This window comes from Monodelphis domestica, chromosome 2 (assembly GCF_027887165.1).
Source record: "Monodelphis domestica isolate mMonDom1 chromosome 2, mMonDom1.pri, whole genome shotgun sequence".
Lineage (NCBI taxonomy): Eukaryota > Metazoa > Chordata > Mammalia > Didelphimorphia > Didelphidae > Monodelphis > Monodelphis domestica.
Window position 1 is genome coordinate 186,630,465 of NC_077228.1, and position 23,748 is coordinate 186,654,212.

Here is a 23,748-nt window from a genome sequence, read left to right on the forward strand (position 1 = left end):
CTTAACCAGATTTGCTAATAGTCTCATTTCTCATTGTGTGTAGTTCCTTTGCCTGAATGACATTTGGCTGGACGTTTGCACACCTGCAGGGTCTTATGCTATATAAGGTGGGTTATAAATTACATTCCTTAACATTCTGCCTATTAAGTTATCTTTGAAAAAGAGATGAAAAAAATCAGTTCCATGAGCTCCCACAAGCTTAACTCCAAGAACCAATTACCTGGTACTTTCAAATATTTGTTTTGTATACAACAAAAGCAACAATAATAACAACAACAAATCCTTTCAGAAACATTCTAAGGGAGGAAATTAGAATTGCATTTATTAAACACCAGCAAATCCACTGTCTCAGCAGGGAGTTCTCTTCCTCCAGTTATACAAAATTGAGATTTGCTTTTTAAAATGCATCAGAATCCATAGGACTTTAGAAGGCAATCTGACCTACTTTATTTTTTGCACATTCCAATATTGATTCACCCTAATGGTGCCAACTCAGTCAGACTGTGTCAGTTATCAGGACGCTTTCACTGTCAAGTCTGATACACGTACAGGCAATAGTGAAGAGCCTCCATGCAGGAATCATCTGCTCTCAGGTGACAGACAGATGCATCATTTCAAAAGGATTGTTTTTTTTTTTTAATTGGGGGAGGGATAAATAAGGGCAGGCTTTCCTTAACTTGTATTTCCATTTTTGCTCTACAGAAAGGAAGTTACTATTCCAAGAGAAGGAAAATGAAATTCTCAAAATTCAATAACAGAAAAAACCCCACAATAAAATGAATAAAGAACATCTTCACATGGTCACTAATTATACTTTTCTTGCATTTATTCATCAAACGAACATTTCTTTTTCAAAATTCTATTTTTTCTAATTGTATATAAAAGCATTTAAAAAAATTGAGTTTCAAATTACCAGCCCCTCTTCTTCCTCTCTCCTCTCCTTAAGAAGACAAGCAATTTGATACAGATTATATATGTTCAATCATGTTATACATATCCTCATATTAATCATGTTGTGAAGGAAAACAGACCAAAAAAGAAAAGTTCAAAAATAATGTTAAATAATATATATTTTGATTCACATTCAGAATCCATTTCTCTGGAGGTGGATGAGTATTTTTTTATCACGAGCCCTTCAGAATTGTCTTGGATTTTTGTATTGCTGAGAATAACTAAGTAATTTATAGCTGATCATTGTACTGTTACTTGTTTGCAATGTTTTCCTATTTTTGCTCACTTCAGTTTGTATCCATTCATATAATTCTTTCCAATTTTTTTCTGAAACTGTTCTGCTTGTCATTTCTTACTGTACAACAGTATTCCATAACAATCATATATTACAACTTGTTTAGTTATTCTTTGATTGATAAGCATTACTTCAATTTCCAATTCTTTGTCCTCAGAAAAAGAGCTGCTATATTTTGTGCATATAGGTCCTTTTTCTTCCTCCCTCCCTCTCTCCCTCCCTCTCTCCCTCCCTCCCTCCCTCCCTCCCTCCTTCCTTCCTTCCTTCCTTCCTTCCTTCCTTCCTTCCTTCCTTCCTTCCTTCCTTCCTTCCTTCCTTCCTTCCTTCCTTCCTTCCTTCCTTCCTTCCTTCCTTCCTTCCTTCCTTCCTTCCTTCCTTCCCTCTCTCTCTCTCTTTTCTCCCTCCCCCCCCTCTCTCTCTCTCTTATCTTTTAGGTGTGATACAGACCTAATAGAGGTATGGGTAAAAAAATATGCAAATTTATAGCCCTTTAGGCATAGCTTCAAATCAGTCTCCAGAATGGTTGGATCAGGAACAAACATTTATTAAGCAACTGCTATGAGAAGAGAAAGTTGCCCTGAGAACCAGAATGACCTGTGTTCAATTATGATTATGAGTAATTTGCTGTTAGGTGCTAGGGGGGAAGCAAATAAACAATGGATCTTTAATCTAACAGTCAAGAGAAAATTCAAAAGAAGAATAAATTCTAATTTGCAACATATTTTCTTCTACACAATGTCACAAGAGTAGTAAAAATGCTAAAATATGAGATAAGAAAGAGATTCCTCTTTTGTTAGAGACGACATCAGAAAAGGTTTCACTGAGAAGATGGCATCTAAACTAATTTTAAAATGTGGACTTTCAGACAGTCACACTTAGCTGATACACTGTGGAATAAAGTACCTTGAGAAAACTATGAAAACAGACTAGAGCCAAATTTTGGAGCACCTTGGATGTAGAACTAAAGGCTTTTGATCTTTATAAAGATGCCAAGGAGAATAACTAAAGATTATGGAGCAAGCAATGGAGTAACACAACACCAGCAGAGTATAGGATGGATAAGGGTGGGAGTTGGATGGGACAGTAGAGGTGAGAAGACCAACTGTGAAGAAAATGCAAAAATTCCTTCTTCCAGAAGCTATGAGTATATAAACAGACAAAGTAGCAGCAGAGCTATAAGAGGGGAAGTTGAAAGAAATTTTGGGGATATTAAATGGGCAATGTATTATGACCAAGATGGAAGAGTCAAAAATCCTTCTAGAAAATGCTACCAAGAGAGATTCTAGCATTGACAAAGAGAGAGATATATTCAATGGGTTATATTAGTTGTTAAAAGGGTGATAGAAGTGAACAGCATGGTCCTTGCTTTCAAAGTACTGCTGCAAGCTAGTTTAGAATCATATGAGAATTATTTATAAATATAACCTCCTACTGTTCAGTTCTTTTGAGGATATTAACCAAGTGGTGCCTCTTATTTTTTCAATGTAATATAAAGTTATTTTCTACTTTCAGCAAATTTTTCTAAATGAAATTCCAAATTCAAACCAAATATATCTAATACTAAACAAAAGCAAATGCACAGATAAATCAAAGTGGGAGAAATTATTGGTTAAAAATCCAAGTGGATTCCTTGAAATAGTACTTTAAAATGAAATTATGGATGAAGAGGTGTTATGTGGTAAAATATGCTAACATCTAGTGATCCTTTAGAAGGTATGAACAATTGTTCAGGCTGGAATTTGAAGAACAGTTTTGGGTTGACTGGACAGAGAATTAACCACACCTCTGAAGACCATTAAGCTATCTAGTGGCCAGTTCTTATAGACATCCAAGAAAGGAATCAGAAATATAATCGTCCTCTGAAAAAGAATTTACTTTTGGAGTTGGAGGTAGAGATTTTTCTTTTAGTTCCACTTCCACCACATTTATTATCAGATGTGTCACTTTGAAACAGAATTACTAGACTATAGGGTAGCTGGGTTGCTCAATGAATTGAGAGCCAGGTCTAGAGATGGGTCCGGTTCAAATCTGGCCTTGGACACTTCTTAGTTGAGTGCCCCTGGTCAAGTCAATTAGTCCCTATTGCCTAGCCCTTACCACTCTTCTGCCTTGGAACTAATACACGGTATTGATTCTAAGGTTGGAGGTAAGTATTTAAAAAATAAAGAAATTCCTGGACCAATAAGAGGCACTGGACCAATAAGAGGCACTGTATTCATCTGAGACTACAGATAAACCTTCCATACAGGAACTGAAAAGCAGTAATTCAAAGGAGGAAGCAGCTTTTAAAAATGACAATTCCAGCAGCATAAATGGGAGCCAGATAGAGAATGAAGACTGAGTTAACCCTAGAAATTGTGTTTTGAATTGTGAAGAAGAGCCAACTCTGAGATGCCAGCTAAACAAGCAACTGAGAAAAAACACTACTCTCAGGGGATAGCTTGATGAGAGCTCCAGAAAGATCTTCCAGATCCTACAGTATTAAAGCAGTGAGTAGCCTTGGCTACATGTATCTACTCTAATTGTACCTTACTACTATTGTTTTTGGTTTGTTTCCCCTCTTTTCATGAGAACCTATTTATTGGAAACAATAGTCCTAATTTTTTTCTTTTTTTTTAGGTGTTTAAATGATATTTATTGATTCTGACTGTTTTTCCTAATATATGGTCCAGTTCACAATCCCTTCAGTAGTGCCTATCTTCCCACAGTCTCTCAACCATGAATTTGCCATCTTGCCAACTTGCATGTGGTAAGATGAATGAATTGTTTTCATGTGCATTTCTCTATGAAATCTTAGTCAAAAGTAAGAGCTAGCATTTATAGCACTTTCAGGTTTACAGTCTTATTTAATTCTTCACAACCACCCTGAGTAGGGACCATTCCTACTTTTACAGATGAGGAAACTGAAGCAGTGATTAAGTGGCTTGCTCTGGGGTCACCTAGCTAGTCAATTCCTGAGGCTGAATGTGAATCTTGGACTTTTTGACTCCAGGCCCAGGGTTCTGGCCCCATCTAACTTTTCAGAGTTCTTGTTTGATCCTTTGTGCTTCTGTTTCTTCTCTTTTGCTTCATGCTCTTTTGAAGAACAACCCTTCGCCTTCAAGATTTGTGTAAATTGTTCTGAGAATGTGGATGTTAGATCTCATTCAAATTTGAAGTTATGATTATGGCTTATTTTCCCCCTAGCAAATTCTGTTACATTACTTCTTATGTCTCCCCACTCCTTCAAATCAGCATTAGCATCAGCAAACTCACCATTTTTTTTTTTTGGTGCTTGAAACCATCATATCAAAATGCCCTCCCTCTCTCCCTTGCTTCCCCATGTGGGCCAGACTGACCTTTTGGGATGGTGGTGTGGGGAAAACCAGCCCTTATTACTGGTTGCTTGTTTTCCCTGAAATTATCTGAATCTCATTTCTACTCTCAGACAGACATGTTCTACTCCCCAACCACCTTACTCAGCTCAAGTAATGGTAAGATTCATGAGCTTCCTTCTTCTCCTCATCATTTCCTGCTTTGAGTTTGAATATCATTCCCTTCTTCCTCTCTCTTTTTGTCTCATCAAAATAAAAAGCTTCCACTTGATCTGGCCATCTCCAAATCACTTAGCCTCTGTTTGCCTCAATTTCCCCAACTTTAAATGGAGATTATAGCATCTGCTTTCCAGAGTTGTGAGGATCATTGTGATCATATTTGTAAAATTCTAGTAGCACTCAAAAATTAATGCTTATTTCTTTCCCTTCATGACTAAACTTCTGCAAAGGTCATCTAGAATCAGGTCTTCCCCTTTCTTGATTCTGCAGCCTAACTTCCAACCTCATCTTCCTCCAGTCACCAGTGATCCCTTAATGGCCAAATCTAATGGAGTTTTCTCAGTCCTTATCTCTTCTGACTGCTGTAGCATCTGACATGTGATCAATTTTCCATTCATGATGTTATCTATCTCCTCTTCAGGTTTCCACGTGCCATTTTCTTTTAGTGCCCTCTTTCCAGTTGAGTAATCTTCAGTCTTCTTTGCTTAGTCTTTCTCCACATCTACTTCATCCCTTATTTAATTAAGACTCTGCCTGGGGCATTTTTTCATTCTATATTATTTAATTTAGTGAGCTCTAATGTATTCAATGACCATCTCTATGCAAATGATATCCAGTCCTATATATCCAGCCCTGTCTCCTTTCCTGAGTTCTAATCACAAGAGTCAAACTTTACAACCTAATTTTAGGCCTGTGGCATATTACAGTACACAACTGGATATAATTGAGAAAGGAATGATTCCCTATTTGAGAACAATTGCAGCCTCAACAATGATGATTCAAAAGTCACCTGATTTGGTATTAGGATTAAAACTTAATGTTAACTTTTCACACCAACTAGAGTCCATACTAAAGAAATGCCATTTACAAGCTTGCACACAGCAAAGACTTTCTCAATATGAAATTGTGTTACTAAGCAACGAAAACATCACTTTAAAACATTGCCAACCATTGAATCCCAGCGACTTTGATTCCAGATCTGCCGTTTGAAGGGGAACCCATACATAATTGCCAGGAAACCATATCATTAGTAGAAAAACCAAGAAATGATTTAAAAGTCTCTCCTGGAACAACCCAACATCGAAATGTATACAGATGGTTTGAGTATGATAGTCAATGGGGAAAGGTACACTGGTGTGGTAGTAGTAACACAAACAGAGACATTATGGTATGCATCCTTACCAAAGCGTGTGAGAGCTCAAAGGGCAGAGCTAGTTGCTTTATTAAAAGGTTGAAAATTGGGAAAGATAAATGGGTCAATATTTACACAGATTCCTGGTATGCATTCTCAGTAATTCATGCCATAGCAGAAATGTGGAAACAGAGGATTTTTGACAAGAGCAAGCAAAGAAATCACATATGCCCAAGTCATAAAGCAACTTCTTAAGGCTGCACAACTACCCAAGGAAGTGGCAATAATCCACTGCAGATCACACACGGGGGCTAAAGATCATGTGTCCTTAGGAAACCATAGAGCTGACATTACAGCAAAATTTGGAACTAGAGAAGAACCTCTACATGTTTTGAATTTCTCAATAGTTGAACAGGACAATCTACCTAACACCTACAATGAAAGGGAAATTCAGTCATGGATAAAAATCTTAGGGGCAAAACAAATAATGGGCATATGGTTTTCATTACTAGGCAAGTCCATCCTGCCTAGAACTTTATTCTATCATGTGTGCAATGCAATATATGCACAAGGACACTATGGAAACCAATTTGTGATGGATTCAGTGAGACAGTTTTGGACTGCACAAGAAATATTCTTATATGTTATAAGAGTCTGTCAAAAATATAAAATTTGTATGCAGTTCAATCAGGGAGTTTATAAGACCCAAGGGTTAAGAGGTTGTCGTTTAGCATATACTCAATTTGAATGCATTCGGATAGATTTTATCAATATGCCAACAGACAAAGGGTTTAAGTATTACCTTGTCATCATAGAGAGACTGACTACATGGCTAGAAGGTTTTCCTGCCAAAAAGAAGTTCGTGGTCAAAACCCTATTAAAAGAAATAATAGCTACATTTGGAATTCCCACAAAATTGGACTCAGATCATGGGAGTCACTTTACTCAATCAATATTAAGTGAAATTTATAAAAATCTAGAAATACAAGGAACATACCACACACTGTATCACCCCCAAAGTTCAGGGCAAGTGGAGAGATTAAATAAAGACATCAAAATGTTGATAGGAAAATTTTATGCAGAAACACACCAAAAATGGACAGACATTCTACCATTAGTTCTGTTCTATCTTAGAACGAGACCCTGGAGTGGAGATCTGCACATATCTCCATTTGAGATGCTATATGGACACACAATTTGGTGAGGAAGGACTTGTAAACCAGCTTACATTGCAATTGCTGTCTATTGCTAAAGATTTTGAACATAAGAAAACTAGCATAGATTAACATAGACAGGAATGAAAGAAACCCATCACCAGCCTGTGAGGCCTGACTTCAGCTCAAAAGCTGAGAGAGACTAAAACCTAATCCAGGGAAATCCTGATTCTCTCTTCCCTGATATCTTCCTAATCCAAACTTGTTATTAAATTCATCTTGAGTTAAATTACCCACAGTCAGATAAGAGTACTCTCATTTCAAGGGGACATAGAGAGAGTTGAACCTAAGGACAGCTATTCAACCATAAACGATCCTTATCGAAACCCTGCTGGGCGACCTTGTTTGGGGGCTAGGGGGGAGGTAAGGCTTGTCCCTCAGGAGGATCTGGGCTCCTTCAACATCAATCAATAGAGAAGACATCCCTCAGGCTATCATAGTTAGCCCATTTCTCAGGAACCCCATTTTTCAAAAATAGCCTCTCAGCAGTGGGTATCTCTCTCCTTTTACCTCACCAGCATCCATATTCACTCTATCCCTTCAACTCCTCCATTCCCTGTTACAAAACCTTCCTTATCCCCTGTACCTCTTCAAGCCCCACAATTCCTTTAACTTTTAAAATATCTTGAACTATATTTCCCATAGGTATCTTAAATTTATACATCTAAAACAGAATTTTTAATAATAAATATATAAAATAAATACATATATATATATATAGTGTTTGTATGCAGTATTTTTTCTTACCTTTTCTTTCATCATCTATGGGTAGTCTTCAAGGAATAAGACATAAGGTTCTCCTTGATAAGTGAGTCATCTTCTTCTGGCAGTTTGCAATTCTCTTTTGCACTGAAACACTACACTTTCATGACTATTTCTTGATAAGTTGAAATGCTGGTGAAATGGGGAGAAGGCATCTCTCTGACATCTGCTTGTGGACTCTTAATTACAATATTTCCAGGCAATCATCTTATATGATATCTAGAAATATGGTATTCAGGGTATCTGCTTCAGGGGTTAAGAGGCAATGATTTTCAGATTGGCTCATGGAGCGCTGCCTTGGAGCTCATTTGTCCTATTCTATGGAGTTCTCAATTATTCTTTCAATTTTGCTGTCTTTTTCCCTCTGTTATGTTATTTCTTGCTACATTTTAGCCTTTTTGTGTTCTGTTTCTGCCATTCTCTTGTCATGGCATCAATTTCCTTGTTAACATTTTCCACTTTTTATCCTACACAACTGGTTCTGTTTATCTTTTGAAATTCTTCTTTAAGAACTCCAATTTTCTCCTTATAGCTTCTTTTGTTTTAATAAGATCCTTACCCAAGCTGGTGGTTCTATTCTCATTTTTTAAAAGCTAGCCACTGCTATAGTGGTATAACTCATTTCTTCTAGAGATTTTTCATTTCTTTTTCATTTTCTTATGGCAGAGGCCTTTTCTTTATTTGCTCATTTGTTTGGCGTCTGCTGGTTTTTCTGCAGTTTCCCTGTCATGCTCTTTTTTATTATATTTTTAAAAACATTTGCTAAATTTCTTCCTGTTTTGGAGTGATAATGTGGAGTTATGGTTAGGGTCACCTTATTCTTTCCCAAATGTTTTTACATTTGTGGTAATTCCCTCAAGGATGACTTCATGGATCTCTGACTGAAGGTCTTCTTGGGGTTATTTTCTAAGATGAATTGGCTGATATGTAATTAAAACTCATCAATCATCCTGAAGGCTATTCATTACATCTCCCTCAAGGATGAGTGATGTGATGGAATGAGAGTCTTCCTCTGATTAAAGGCTTTCCAACATTCATGGAATTGCATTTTTCTCTAGTATCAAGTCAGGTTTAAACTTTATACGAGGGGCTTTATACACTCCTTACTTATATAGGGGCATTTCTCCTCTAAAGATTCTTTCCCAAATAAGGGATAAGTTGTGGCTGAAGGGTTTCATCTTTTAAGACTTCTCTTCACTGTGGATTGGTTGGTGTTGAATAAGAGCTGAGATCCAATGAAAAGTTATCCCACATTTTTTATATTTATAGTGTTTTTCTCTACTATGAATTCTCTTATGTTTAATAAGGGTGGAGCTTTGGTTGAAGACTTTCCCACATTGCCTGCATACAAAAGATTTCTCACCAATATGAGTCCTATAATACTGAATAAGAGCTGAGCTCCAAGATGTACCACATTCCTTAAATTAATAAGGTTTCTCTCCACTGTGAATGCTTTCATGTTTAATAAGGGCTGAGATCTGACTGAAGGCCTTCCCACATTCCTTACATTTATATGGCTTCTCACCACTGTGAAGTCTTTGACGTTGAGTAAGGGTTCACTGAAAGCCTTCCCACAATCCTAACATCCCTAAGGTTTCTCTCCAGTGTGAATTCTTTGGTTTTGAATAAGGTGTGAACTTCATTTGAAACTCTTCCCTCATTACTTACACTCAAAATATTTCTCTCCATTGTGAATCCTCTGCTGTTTGGTGAGATTTGAGCTCTGGCTGAAGGCTTTTTCATATTGCGCAAAATCATAAGGTTTTTTTCTTCTGTTTAGTCTCCGGTGTTGAAGCAGGACTGTGTGGTAATGAGAGATATTCTCACATACATTATAATTCCATGGTCTTGGACTTCCAGGTAAGCATGGCAGCAGTCTATATATGGAGCTCTTCCTCTCCTCAGCACCCACCAATAGAGACTACCTCAAAAGAACAACAACAAAAAAAAAACAATTCATAAGAATGAAGGGACTCTACAGTAGGGCACAGCATTGAAGGTATGCAGGATTTGGGCATTTTCACACTATAAGGAGGTGAAAAAGCTCTCACCAAAACATTACCTGATCTATCTTCCCCCACCCTACCTACAAAGCCGGAGTCAGAGCCAGCGTGCCCCAGAATCAGAGAGTGAGTGAGGGACACCTCTAGAGAGAGCAAGGGGGCACTTCTAGTCCTTGGGAGCTGACTAAGACCACCAAAAACCTACCCCTGAGAGCAGTTACACTTGAAACCATGGCAGGCAGGGGAGTGCAGACCATAAGCACTGCTGCTCAGAGAAAAGCTGCGAATGGCGGCAGTTGTGGAGATTCAAGAGCTTGCCTCAGGCAAAATCCATACTCCTTAACTCCATACACAGAGAACCTACCGAGCTCAGTCAGATTTCTGACTAAAAAGGGAAGATAAAGCCTACACAGTGATGGCAAATTGTGCCCAGAGGCAAAAACCCTCCAAGAAAAACAAAAAAAAAGGCCGTGACCCTCAAAATTTTTATGGAGATAAAACCCAGGCTACAGAGGAAATACAGGAGGAAATTCAAATAAACCAAAAATGTTCCCCCAAAATGGAAATTGTCCACAAGACCAGGAAGAATTTAAATTGGAGATTATCAAAAAGATGGAAGCCTTCTGGCAAGAGAAGTGGGAAACGGTTCAAAGAGAAAAAAAAATTATAGCAGAAAATCAAAAGATAATGACAGAAAACCAGGCCTTAATGACCAGAATTGAGCAACTGGAAACCAATGATCTTGCAAAACAGCAAGAATTAATAAAGCAAAGTCAAAAGACTGACAAAATAGAAGAAAACATAAAATATCTCACTGACAAGATGACAGATCAGGAAAACAGATCACGACGAGACAATTTGAGAATCATTGGTCTGCCTGAAAAGCCAGAAATAAACAGAAATCTTGACATCATACTACAAGAAATCATCCAAGAAAGCTGCCCTGATGTTCTTGAACAAAGGGGCAAAATAGACATTGAAAGAGTTCTACACTAAATTCTCAAAAGACAACTCCCAGGAATGTAATTGCCAAATTCCAGAGCTTTCAACCTAAGGAGAAAATTCTATAAGAAGCCAAAAAGAGACAATTCAGATACCAAAGAGCACCAATCAAGATCACACAAGACCTGGAAGCTTCCACACTAAAGGATGGCAAGGCTTGGGACATGATATTCAGAAATGCAATAGAATTAGGTCTTCAACCAAGAATCACCTATCCATAAAAACTGACTATATACTTCCAGGGGAAAGTATGGGCATTCAACAAAATAGAAGATTTCTAAGTATTTGTAAAGAAAAAATCCAAAGTACGTGGAAAGCTTGATATCCAAACACAAAGATCAAGAGAAACATGACAAGGTAAATAAGAAAGAGAGGGAAAAGGGGAAAATGTTTCTTTTTATTCAAACTCTCTTCTTTAAAAGAGCTACAATTAGATCAAATTATATACATATATATATAGAGATACATATATAGATACATACATACATACATACATTCATACAGATAGATAGATAGACAGACAGATAGATAGATAGATAGATAGATAGATAGATAGATAGATAGATAGATGGGGAAATGTTATTTGTAACTCTCAAAAATTGTATTCATTATTATAGTAATTATAAGAATCATTCACAGGAAGAGACTGGGGCATTAAGGGCTATAAGATGATACGCAAAAAAAGAAAAAGGCTTGGGGGGATCGAAGATGGCACAAAGAGATACTTGAAGAAATAAAATGAATAGGATAATCTTTATTACTCAAATATACACATGGGAAGGGGAGGGGAAGAATACTCTGATAAGGAGAGGAAGAGAGTGCTAATAGGTAATATTTAAACCTTAGTGTCAGTGAAATCAATTCTGAGAGGGAAGAGCATCCAGATGCATTGGGGTCTTTAATTCTATCTTATCCTACAGGGTAAGTGAGAAGGGAAAACTAAGGGGGGTGGGGGGAGGGAGTTCAAAAAAAGGGAAAGAGGGGGGGAACTTAAGAGACCCTAAAAAAATAAGGGGGAAAAAGGGAAGGGTTAGAAAGGGAAGCATATTAAGGGAGGGGAAATAGGGGGATTGACTAAAAGTAAACCACTGGTTTAAAAGGATACAGCAAAAGAAGAAAGGACAGAACTAGGAGAGGATATCAAAATGCTAGGGAATATGCAAGTGGCAATCATATCTTTGAACTCAAATGGGATGAACTCACCCATAAAATGAAAAAAAAATAGGAGAGTGGATTAGAATCCAAAATCCTACCATATGTTGTCTATAAGAAACAAACCTGAGATGAGTAGATACTTACAAGGTTATAAATAAAGGTTATGGCAAAACCTATTGGGCCTCAACTGATAGAAAGAAGGCAGGAACTTCCGGTCAAGATGGCGGCTTAGAGAAAGCTAAAGTCCAGATCTCCTGAAACCCTTCCTTACCGATCTCAAACCAAATGCTCCTAGGGCACCAAAATTCAAAACGATCAACAACATAGACCCTGGGAGTCCTCCTCCTGGACCTGGACCTGGATCAAAAGGTACGGCCCCCCCCCAAAAGCCAGAACCCAAGACCACTCGGACCTAAGGGGTAGGCAAAAGGAAGGTCCTAGGACCCATCCCCCCAACCCAGAGCGCCGAGTCCAAGTCCGAGGCAGCAGAGGCAACCTCAGAGCCCCACGGCCTGCTATTCTGAAGGCTGCTTCCTGAAAACAACCTGACCCAGTCGAGGGGGCACCCAGACAGCAGGGAAACAGAGAGAGACGGGGGAGCTCTTAACCCCCTGGGAGGAGCCCTCGGAGCCCCGGGAAGCTGCAGCCCCTCCCCCTCAGAGAGCAGGGTCATCTGGAACAACAGCAAACCTCAGGACTGGCAAAAGGGCCTCGGGAGCCGGCTATTCTAAAGGCCACATCCTGAAAACAACCTGACCCAGTCGAGGGGGCACCCAGACAGCAGGGAAACAGAGAGAGAGGGAGGAACTTGTAACCCCCTGGCTGGATCCTTCCATTGGAGTCTCACAAAAAAGTCCCTGCCTCAAGGCATGCTAAATTCAACCCAGGGAAAGCTAATCTCATTAGGAGCCCTCAGAGCTCCAGGAAGCCGCAGCCCCTCCCCCCTCAGAGTGCTGCAGCTGACCAGCTAAGGAACAGGAACAAGGGCCAAGCTGGGCACAGCATGAAAGTAAGGCAACAGAGAAGGATCAGGAGGGTGCGAGGAGAGGAGCGCAGTAACAGGGACACACCAGCAATTCCTGGCTCCCCGGGAAGACAGAATAACAACTGCATAGAACAGACAATCTGCCTAGGGCTAAAACCACTGAACACCAGACAGAGATAAGAAAAGGTAATCCTCCCTACTCAGATAGAGATGGCAAACTACACAGAAGCACAAAAGCCCCCAAATTCCAAAAGAAACAAGAAGAAGTGGGCAACTTTGGACACATTTTATGGAGCAAAAATACAAAACACAGAGGAGATAGAAGAGGAAACACAAGCAAATGCGCTGATACCTTCCAAAGGAAATGGAAACTTTCCACAAACCCATGAAGAATTTGAATCTGAAACGAGCAAAAATATGGAAGCCTTCTGGGAGGAAAAGTGGGAAATAATGCAAAAGAAATTCATGCATCTACAAAACCAGTTTGACCAAATGTAAAAGAAAACCAAGCTTTAAAGCAAGAACTAATAAAGCAAAGCCAAAAGACCAAGAAATTAGAAGAGAACATAAAATATCTCACTGACAAAGTGACAGATTTGGAAAATAGAGGGAGAAGAGATAATTTAAAAATAATTGGACTTCCAGAAAAGCCAGAAATAAACACCAAACTTGACATCGTAATACAAGAGATAATCAAAGATAATTGCCCAGAGATTCTAGAACAAGGGGGCAATAAAGCCATTGACAGAGCTCACAGAACACCCTCTACACTAAACCCCCAAAAGACAACTCCCAGGAATGTAATTGCCAAATTCCAAAACTCTCAAACAAAAGAAAAAATCCTACAAGAAGCCAGAAAAAGAAAATTTAGATATAAAGGAATGCCAATCAGGGTCACACAAGACCTTGCAAGTTCTACTCTAAATGATCGTAAGGCATGGAACATGATCTTCAGAAAGGCAAGAGAGCTGGGTCTTCAACCAAGAATCAGCTATCCAGCAAAACTGACTATATACTTCCAAGGGAAAGTATGGGCATTCAACAAAATAGAAGATATCCAACTTTTTGCAATGAAAAGACCAGAGCTCAGTGGAAAGTTCGATATTGAAAATCAAAGAGCATGGAATACCTGAAAAGGTACATATGAAGGAAAGGGAAAAGGAAAAAATGTTATCTTCTTCTTTTACTCAAACTCTCTTCTATAAGGACTACATTTATATCAATCTATGTATACTAACATGTGGGGAAAATGTAATGTGTAAACAGGGGGAAAAGAAAGACCAAATAGAATAATCTTTTTCACACAAAGATTCACATGGGAAGGGGAGGGGAAGAAAATTCCTATAAGGAGAGGAAGAGAATTTTTATTTAAACCTTACTCTCAGGGAAATCAACTCTGAGAAAGAAAAACATCCAGATCCATTGGGATTTTGAAGTCTATCTTACCCAACAAAGGTAGGGAGAAGGGAAAACCAAGGAGGGGAGGGGGAGAGGGAAAAGAAAAACAAACAAAATAGACAAAGTACTGGTCAATCTAATTAAAAAAAGGAAGGAAGAAAAGCAAATTAACAGCATCAAAGATGAAAAGGGGGACAGCACCTCTGATGAAGAGGAAATTAAGGCAATCATTAGACATTACTTTGCCCAATTATATGGCAATAAATACACCAACTTAGGTGATATGGATGAATATATACAAAAATACAAACTGCCTAGCCTAACAGAAGAGGAAATAGAATTCTTAAATAATCCCATATCAGAAAATGAAATCCAACAAGCTATCAAAGAACTTCCTAAGAAAAAATCCCCAGGGCCTGATGGATTCACCAGTGAATTCTATCAAACATTCAGAGAACAGTTAATCCCAATACTATACAAATTATTTGACATAATAAGCAAAGAGGGAGTTCTACCAAACTCCTTTTATGACACAAACATGGTACTGATTCCAAAACTAGGCAGGTCAAAAACAGAGAAAGAAAACTATAGACCAATCTCCCTAATGAATATAGATGCAAATATCTTAAATAGGATAATAGCAAAAATACTCCAGCAAGTGATCAGAAGGGTCATCCACCATGATCAAGGAGGATTTATACCAGGGATGCAGGGATGGTTCAATATTAGGAAAATCATCCACATAATAGACCACATCAAGAAACAAACCAACAAGAATCACATGATTATCTCAATAGACACAGAAAAAGCTTTTGATAAAATACAACACCCATTCCTATTAAAAACACTAGAAAGCATAGGAATAGAAGGGTCATTCCTCAAAATAATAAACAGTATATATCTAAAACCATCAGCTAATATCATCTGCAATGGGGATAAACTAGATGCATTCCCAATAAGATCAGGAGTGAAACAAGGATGCCCATTATCACCTCTAATATTTGACATTGTACTAGAAACACTAGCAGTAGCAATTAGAGAAGAAAAAGACATTGAAGGCATCAAAATAGGCAAGGAGGAGACCAAGTTATCACTCTTTGCAGATGACATGATGGTCTACTTAAAGAATCCTAGAGATTCAACCAAAAAACTAATCGAAATAATCAACAACTTTAGCAAAGTTGCAGGATACAAAATAAACCCACACAAGTCATCAGCATTTCTATATATCTCCAACACAGCTCAGCAGCAAAAACTAGAAAGAGAAATCTCATTCAAAATCACCTTAGACAAAATAAAATACCTAGGAATCTATCTCCCGATTCAAACACAGGAACTATATGAACACAACTACAAAACACTCTCCACACAACTAAAACTAGACTTGAACAATTGGAGAAACATTAACTGCTCATGGATAGGACGAGCCAATATAATAAAAATGACCATCCTACCCAAACTTATCTATCTATTTAGTGCCATACCCAATGAACTACCAAAATATTTCTTTACTGATTTGGAAAAAAACATAACAAAATTCATTTGGGATAACAAAAGATCAAGGATATCCAGGGAAATAATGAAAAAAAAACACAAATGATGGGGGACTTGAAGTCCCAGACTTTAAACTTTATTACAAAGCAGCAGTCATCAAAACAATTTGGTACTGGCTAAGAAACAGAAAGGAAGATCAGTGGAATAGACTGGGGGAGAGAGACCTCAGCAAGACAGTGTACAATAAACCCAAAGATCCCAGCTTTTGGGACAAAAATCCAGTATTCGATAAAAACTGCTGGGAAAATTGGAAGACAGTATGGGAGAGACTAGGAATAGATCAACACCTCACACCCTACACCAAGATAAATTCAAAATGGGTGAGTGACTTAAACATAAAGAAGGAAACCATAAGTAAATTGGCTAAACACAGCATAGTATACATGTCAGACCTTTGGGAAGGGAAAGGCTTTAAAACCAAGCAAGATATAGAAAGAATCACAAAATGTAAAATAAATAATTTTGACTACATCAAACTAAAAAGCTTTTGTACAAACAAAACCAATGTAACTAAAATCAGAAGGGAAACAACAAATTGGGAAAAAATCTTCATAGAAACCTCTGACAAAGGTTTAATTACTCAAATTTATAAAGAACTAAATCAATTGTACAAAAAATCAAGCCATTCTCCAATTGATAAATGGGCAAGGACATGGATAGGCAGTTCTCAGATAAAGAAATCAAAAGTATTAATAAGCACATGAAAAAGTGTTCTAAATCTCTTATAATCAGAGAGATGCAAATCAAAACAACTCTGAGGTATCACCTCACACCAAGCAGACTGGCTAACATGATAGCAAAGGAAAGTAATGAATGCTGGAGCGGATGTGGCAAAGTAGGGACATTAATTCATTGCTGGTGGAGTTTTGAACTGATCCAACCATTCTGGAGGGCAATTTGGAACTATTCCCAAATGGCAACAAAAGAATGTCTACCCTTTGATCCAGCCATAGCACTGCTGGGCTTATACCCCAAAGAGATAATAAGGAAAAAGGCTTGTACAAAAATATTCATAGCTGTGCTCTTTGTGGTGGCCAAAAACAGGAAAACGAGGGGATGCCCATCAATTGGGGAATGGCTGAGCAAATTGTGGTATATATTGGTGACGGAATACTATTGTGCTAAAAGGAATAATAAAGTGGAGGAATTCCATGGAGACTGGAATGACCTCCAGGAAGTGATGCAGAGTGAGAGGAGCAGAACCAGGAGAACATTGTACACAGAGACTAATACACTGTGGTATAATCGCACGTAATGGACTTCTCCATTAATAGTGGTGTAATATCCCCGAACAATCTGCAGGGATCTAGGAGAAAAAACACTATCCATAAGCAAAGGATAAACTATGGGAATAGAAACACCAAGGAAATGCAACTGCCTGACTACAGTGGTTGAGGGGACATGACAGAGGAGAGACTCTAAAAGAAACTCTAATGCAAATCTTAACAACATGGAAATGGGTTCGAATCAAGAACACATGTGACACCCAGTGGAATCACACATCCGCTAGGGGGTTTGGGGGGGGGAGGAAAAGAAAATGATCTTTGTCTTAAATGAATAATGCTTGGAAATGATCAAATAAAATATTATTTAAAAAAAAAAGAAAGAAGGTAGGAGTTGATGATATCATGATATCTGACAAAGCCAAAGTAAAAAGAGATCTGATTAAAAGGGATAGGGAAGGTAAATACATACTGTTAAAAGGGAGTATTAACAATAAGGAAATATCACTAATTAACATGTATGCACGAAATGGTATAGAACCCAAATTTCTAAAGGAGAAACTAGTAGAATTGAAGGAGGAAATATATAGTAAAACTATACTAGTGGGAGATCTGAACCTACCACTCTCAAATTTAGATAAATCAAATCATAAAATAAAGAAGAAAGAGGTAAAAGATGTGAATGAAATTTTAGAAAAATTAGAGTTAATAGATATATGGAGAAAAATAAATGGGGACAAAAAGGAATAAACCTTCTTTTCAGCAGCACATGGTACATTCACAAAGATTGACCGTGTACTAGGTCATAAAAATATGGTAAGCAAATGCAGAAAAGCAGAAATAATTAATGTAACCTTTTCAGATCATAATGCAATAAAAATAATGATCAGTAAGGGTACATGGAGAGCCAAATTAAAAATTAATTGGAAATTATTTAATATGATTCTCCAACATCGGTTATGTAGAGAATAAATCATAGAAACAATTAATAATTTAACTGAAGAAAATGATAATGATGAGACATCCTTTCAAAATCTATGGGATGCAGCCAAAGCAGTATTCAAGGAAAGTTTTATATCCTTGAATTTATATATTAACAAATTAGGGTGGTCATTGAATTGGACATGCAAATCCAAAAACTTGAAAGCAAGCAAATTAAAAATCCCCAGAAGAAAACTAAATTAGAGACCCTTAAAATTAAGGGAGAAATTAATAAAATTGAAAGTGAAAGAACTATTGGACTAATAAATAAGACTAGAAGCTGGTATTTTGAAAAAATAAACAAAATAGACAAAGTACTAGTCAAACTAAAAAAAATGTAAAGAAGAAAACCAAATTAACAGTATCATAGATGAAAAGGGAGAACTCACCTCCATTGTAGAGGAAATTAAGGCAATCATTAAGAAGTATTTTGCCCAATTATATGGCAATAAATATGCCAATCTAGGTGATATGGATGAATATTTACAAAAATATAAATTTCCTAGATTAACTGAAGAAGAAATAGAATTCTTAAATAATCCCATATCAAAAAAGAAATTGAACAACCATCAAAGATCTGCCTAAGAAAAAATCCCCAGGACCAGATGGATTCACAAGTAAATTCTATCAAACATTCAAAGAACATCTAATCCCAATACTGTACAAACTATTTGACATAATATGCAAAGAGCGAGTTCTACCAAGTTCCTTTTATGACACAAATATAGTACTGATTCCAAAGCTGGGAAGGTAAAAAATGGAGAAAGAAAACTACAGACCAATTTCCTTAATGAACATAGAGGCAAAAATCTTAAATAGGATACTAGCATAAAGTCTCCAACAAGTCATCATGATGGTTATTCACTATGATCAGGTGGGATTTATAGCAGAAATTCAAGGATGGTTCAATATAAGGAAAACCATCCACATAATTGACCATGTCAACAAGCAAATCAACAAAAATCACATGATTATCTCAATAGTCGCTGAAAAAGCCTTTGACAAAATACAACTCATTCATATCTAAAACACTAAAAAGTATAGGAATAGAAGGGTATTTCCTAACAATAATAAAGAGTATTAATCGAAAACCATCAGCCAAAATAATCTGCAATGTGGATAAACATGATGCATTCCCAATAAGTTTAGGAGTGAAACAAGGATGCCTGTTATCACTACTATTATTTAACATTGTAGTAGAAACACTAGCAATAGCAATTAGAGAAGAAAAAGAAACTGAAGGCATTAAAATTGGCAATGAAGTGACCAAGCTATCACTCTTTGCAGATGATATGATGGTCTATTTTAAAGAATCCTAGACAATCAACCAAAAAGCTAGTGGAAATAATCAACAACTTTAGCAAAGTTGCACGATATAAAATGGACCCACATAAGTCATTAGCATTTCTGTATATTTCCAACACATCTCAGCAGCAAGAATTAGAAGGAGAAATTCCATTTAAAATCACCCTAGACGATATAAAATACTTAAGAATCTATCTGCTGAGAGAAACACAGGAACTATGTGAACACGACTACAAAACACTCTCCACAGAATTAAAAGTACATCTAAACAATTGGAAAAACATTAACTGCTTATGGGTAGGACAAGCTAACATAATAAAAATGTCAATCCTACCGAAACTTATTTACTTATTTAGTGCCATATCCATCAAATTACCAAAAAACTTTGTTATTGAATTAGAAAAAAATCATAATAAAGTTCATTTGGAAGAACAATAAGATCAACGATATTCAGGGGAATAATGAAAAAAATGCAATGGACTTGCAGTCCCAGATCTCAAACTATACTATAGAGCATTGGTCATCAAAACAATATGGTACTGGCTAAGAGACAGAAAGAAGGATCAGTGGAGTAGACTTGGGGTAAATAACCTCAGCAAGACACTCTATGACAAGCCCAAAGATCTCAGATTTTTGGACAAAAATCCATTATTTGATAAAAACTGCTGGGAAAATTGGAAGACAGTGTGGGAGAGATTAGGCTTGGATCAACACCTAATACCCTATACCAAGATAAACTCAGAATGGATGAATGATTAGAACATAAAGAAGGAAACTATAAGTAAATTATGTGAACACAGAATAGTATACATATCAGACCTTTGGGAAAGGAAAGATTTTAAAACCAAGCAAGACTTAGAAAGAGTCACAAAGTGTAAAATAATTTTGATTACATCAAATTAAAAAGTTTTTGTACAAACAAAACCAATGTACCCAAAATTAGAAGGGAAATAACAAATTGGGAAACAATCTTCATAACAAAAACCTCTGACAAATGACTAATTACTTAAATTTACAAAGAGCTAAATCAGTTGTACAAAAAATCAAGCCATTCTCTAATTGATAAATGGGCAAGAGACATGAATAGGCAATTTTCCGTCAAAGAAATCAAAACTATCAATAAGGATGTGAAAAAGTGTTCTAAATCTCTTATAATCAGAGAGATGCAAATCAAAACAACTCTGAGGTACCACCTCACACCTAGCAGATTGGCTAACATGACAGCAATGGGAGGTAATGAATGCTGGAGGCGATGTGGCAAAGTTGGGACATTAATGCATTGCTGGTGGAGTTGTGAATTGATCCAACCATTCTGGAGGGCGATTTGGAACTATGCCCAAAGGGTGCTAAAAGACTATCTGCCCTTTGATCCAGTCATAGCACTGCTGGGTTTGAACCCCAAAGAGATAATAAAGAAAAAGACATGTACAATAATATTCATAGCTGTGCTCTTTGTGGTGGGAAAAATTGGAAAATGAGGGGATGCCCTTCAATTGTGGAATGGCTGAACAAATTGTGGTAAATGTTGGTGATGGAATACTATTGTGCTCAAAGGAATAATAAAGTGAAGGAATTCCATGTGAACTGGAACAACCTCCAGGAATTGATGCAGAGTTAAGAGGAGCAGAACCAGGACAACATTGTACAGAGACTGATACACTGTGGTACAATTGAATGTAATGAATTTCTCTATTAGAGGCAATGCAGTGATCCTGAACAACCCAGAGGGATCTATGAGAAAGAACATTATCCACATTCAGAGGAAACACTGTGGGAGTAGAAACACAGAAGTTAAACAACTGCTTGATTACATGGGTCAAAGGGGATATAATTGGGGATATAGACTCTAAATGAATATCCTAATGCAAACACCAACAACATGGAAATAAGTTCTGATCAAGGACATATGTAATATTCAGTGGAATTGGGGGTTGGCTATGGGAGGGGAAAGGGGAGGGGAGGGAGGAATAGAATAAGATTTTTGTAACCAAGGAATAATGTTCTATATTGACAATATAATTTAATTTAAATTAAAAAATAAAAAGGTGATATTGTTTTATAGTCAGTGACACAAATTTCTTTGTTTTTTTTCCAAATTAAAAATTGAATAAAATTAAAAAAAATAATTCCATGGTCTTTTGGGCCAGCAGAGACTTTTACTAAAGCTTTTCTCAATATCAATATAGTTGTGGACTCTGCGAATTCTGGACTTTCTTATGAAAAAGAAACAATGACTTAAACCTCTTTCTTATAACATGAATTTCCTTCGAGGGTCCCCTGTAAGACTTGCCATGTGTTTTCATTCATGGAGCTCTTGGATAGGAACTTCCCCTAAGAGATGTTTCTCTGGAACACTTCCCCTGAGTCTCTTCGCTAAGGTCCTAGGTAATCCACTTTATTGCTTTTGAAATTACTCCTCATTTTAGAGTTTAATGCCCCAGTCTGCTACTCCCGAGCCTTCCATGGAATCTGGTCTACTCCATCTTCTGGTTGCCAGTTCTCTGCTGGAGCACCCTCCTTCACAAACATGGGCCCTCCTTGACGTCCTTTCCTGCATTCTCTGAGACCACAACTTTTCCCTTTGTTCCAACCAGGAGATCAGGTTTGGTTTGGGGTGCAGATGTCCCAGAGACATCAGGTTCCTTTAGTTCTCCAGCATGACCTCCCAGTAGAGCTCCTTCAGAGGGGAGCCAAATACAGCTCCACTCCTCCTGGTCAAAGTCCCTGGCGAAGTCATTGAAGATCACTGCTTCCCACAAGCCTGAACACCCCCCATACCAGCCCAGCAGCCTGACTGCTGACCCACAGGACCCAGGCAGACACTCCATCATGCTCTGGGTCCCCTGCCGGATGAAAACCAAGCTTCCCAGCCCTGAGATCTGCAGATGAGGCAATAACCCTAAATTTCTAAGTGGCATGTGCTTGTTATGTGATAAATGATTTTGCTAAGGGCTGACTGCAAGGAAGGGATCATGCATTTATTAAGTATCTACTATCTACCAAAGAAAATAAAAATATGCCACTTTTATCATTGTAAGAATTTTGGAAGGTAGGTGCTTTCCAGTTGAGGAAACTGAGGCTGACAGAGGTTAAGTGACTTACCCCAAATCACACAACTATTAAATATCTGAAAGTAGATTTGAATTCAGATCTTCTTGGCTTCAGGTCAAGTGCTTTATCCCTTTATTCAATGTGCAGCTTCACTAACTCAGCCTTCTGCATGATGATTGTTAATAGGAAATACATTGATGGGGGCTCATTAGTTTTGGCTTAAAATTTCAGATCCCAAAATAATTTAGAATTCCAGGTAATCACTCCCCTAATCTGGCAAGCCAAACTTCAAACCCATGAATAATAAATTAGGAAGTAGTCTGAGGGCATAGGTGGTGAAATAGAATAGTGAACTGAGGAAATTATTTCTAATTGAAATAGAGAAGGTAAACTGAGGGGAAACTGTTTCTTGTTGCAATGACTGCTGTCCTCTGGCTTATGACTAGAGAGAGCTGCTAAGGGAACCTGATGCTGCTTATTTGTAATGGAGGTAGGAATGAGAAATGCTGAGGGATGCTGATATAAAGAGATGCTGGTACACAAGGGATGCTGCCACACAGGGGAACTGCTTTGGGGAAATGCTCTGGGGTTCTGCCTACTGATCCCTATTGATGGCTGATGGATCAGTCTCTTTCCTAATCTCCTCCCCCCTTCATTCCCTCTCTTCTCCAACCTCTCTTCCCTTGCCTCCCTCACTTCCCAATTCTTCTTGAAGTCTTTAGCTTCTTCCCTCCCCCTTTCAGTAAACTATAAAGATATTATTTTCCTTTTCTTTTCAAGTCAAGGGGTTTATTGGAATAACAGGATGGGAAACTGATATGAGGGATGAGGATGTCCCTAATCTAAAATGAGGGAGAATTGAGGATTTGAGAAAATAGTCCAGTAACACTATGACTATAAGACAACTAAAGAAATGGAGGACAACAGCTTTTAAATCTTCTTTCTTCTTCTTCACAAAATCAGCAAAATCTCTCAGCTATTCTATTTCAGTGGGGAGAAAGGAAAAGAAGAGAAAATGCTATACTTATTTAGAGATTAAAAAATGCAAAATGGAGAAAATTTACCAGTGTTTCTATATCTTTTATTAACAATAGCAGTAAAACTTCCAAACTTAGCATCCAACACCTTGCTAACTAATGTGGTACCTAAAAATTGTCACTGGCACTAAATAAAAATGATACCATGAAGAGAAACTGGATCTTGT